The 1,952-nt window shown below is 46.6% G+C and overlaps 1 non-coding gene across 1 annotated transcript; it reads left to right on the top strand.

The window, feature by feature from the left end:
- Nucleotides 1-1,401: 1,401 nt before the first annotated feature.
- LOC125581004 lies at nucleotides 1,402-1,508 on the top strand. Its single transcript, XR_007318715.1, has one exon. It is a non-coding gene; the product is annotated as a small nucleolar RNA R71 (small nucleolar RNA).
- The last annotated feature ends 444 nt before the right edge of the window (nucleotides 1,509-1,952 follow it).

Raw genomic sequence — 1,952 nt, forward strand, 5'->3', positions numbered from 1 at the left:
AGTGAATCCAAGCTTCTTTGCAACAGACAAAGGCATCACGCTGACACTAGCTCCCAAATCGCAGAGACATTTCTCAAATACCATAGGTCCAAGAGCACAAGGTAGTGTGAAGCATCCTGGATCCTCTAACTTCTCTGGAACATCAAGCCTTTGGATGATGGCACTGCACTCATGGGTAAGAATCATCATGCTTTCCATTTCCTTCTTCTTTGCAGCTACAACATCTTTCAGGAACTTGTTGTATTGAGGAATCAACATGAAAGCATCGATGATGGGCATTGCAACCTGAGCTTCACTCATTTGCTTCTCAAACAAAGCCTTGTACTTCTCTAGCAGCTGCCTCTTGAATCTACCAGGGAATGGTAGTTTGGGTTCATAGGGAGGAGGAACAAAAGATTTCTCACTTGCTGGAGTAAGAACTTCACCATCTTTCACTGTTTTCTTCTCTTCCCCAACCTTTCCTTTACCCTTGGCTTCCACAATCTTCTCCAAGATTTCATCATTGATTTTCTCATCAACAATCACCACTTCATCATCTAAGTTGATGGCCACCTCCTCACCTAGTTTCTCAGCATCCCTGGTGAGGGTTGTAGGAGGTAACTGCTTACCACTCCTAAGGGTGATAGCTTTGGCCTCCTTGGGGTTTTGGTCAGATTTTCCAGGTAGAGATCCTTGCTGGCGAGTCTGGTGAGTGTTCATGGAAGCAAACTGATTCTCTAAATTTTGACTGTAGAAGCAAGATGTGAGAACTTGTTGTTGAGCTCATTGTAGCTCCCATCAATCTTGGAATGAAGGTTCTTCAACTCATAACCAACATGCTTCTCACTTCTAGTCTGAGACTCCAAGATTTGTTTCAGCAGGGTGTCAGTGCTGCTCTCTTGAGGAGCAGAGGAACCAGATGAGGGGTTTTGCTGAGGTTGATAGCTGCCTTGCTGGTTGTTTCGAGGCGGATAACCACTCTGTTGGTTGTTGGGATAGGATTTCTGTTGGTAGTTGTTGTACTGAAAGTTGGGCTCTTTTTTGTACCAGCTACCATTGTTGTTGATGAAACACAGCTCTTCCTGACCTTCCAAACCCTCAACCTCATGGACAACAGGTGGTGTCTCTTGGCTTGGGTTACCAACAAAGTGCAGCTGCTCTTGTGTGGCTTTATCAGCAAGGAGGATGTCTATCTTATCCTGTAGAGCTTTCAACTCCTTCCTCGTCTGCTTATCATCTGTTCGACTGCTTCTGTCGTGGTCTCCACTGTAGACTGCATCACTCTTTACCATGTTGTCAACCAGCTCCTCTGCATCTTCCTCAGTTCTCCCCAAGAAGAACCCATTGCTAGCTGTATCCAGTCTGGCCCTGTACTTAGGAAGAGCACCACGGTAGAATGTGCTCAGCAAGCTCTCCTTAGAGAAACCATGGTGTGGGCATTGAGCTTGGTAGCCCTTGAATCTCTCCCAGGCTTCACTGAAGCCTTCCAAGTTCTTCTGTTGGAAACTGGAGATCTCATTTCTCAGCTTAGCAGTTCTTGAGGATGAGAAGAATTTCTCCAAGAATGCTCTCTTGCACTCATCCCAAGTAGTGATAGAGTCGCTGGGTAGAGACTTCTCCCACTGACGTGCCTTATCCCCCAAAGAGAAAGGGAATAACTTCAGCTTTAAGGCATCCTCTGACACACCATTGGTTTTTGACAACCCACAGTAGCTGTCGAACCTGTCCAAGTGATCGAATGGGTCCTCTAAAGCCAAGCCATGATATTTGTTGTTCTCGATCACGTTGAGGAGTCCTGACTTGACCTCAAAGTTGTTGGCTGCCACAGCCGGTGCTCGGATTCCTAGTCTATGACCAAGAATGTTGGGCCGGTCATAAGTACCAATGGGTCGAGCTGCCCGCGGTTGGTGTTCTGCCCCTTGCGGTGGATCTGCCATATCAATATCCAATATCTGCAAGTGGGCTTGTTGTTC

The sequence above is a fragment of the Brassica napus genome, chromosome C1, assembly GCF_020379485.1.
Source record: "Brassica napus cultivar Da-Ae chromosome C1, Da-Ae, whole genome shotgun sequence".
Taxonomy (NCBI): Eukaryota; Viridiplantae; Streptophyta; class Magnoliopsida; order Brassicales; family Brassicaceae; genus Brassica; species Brassica napus.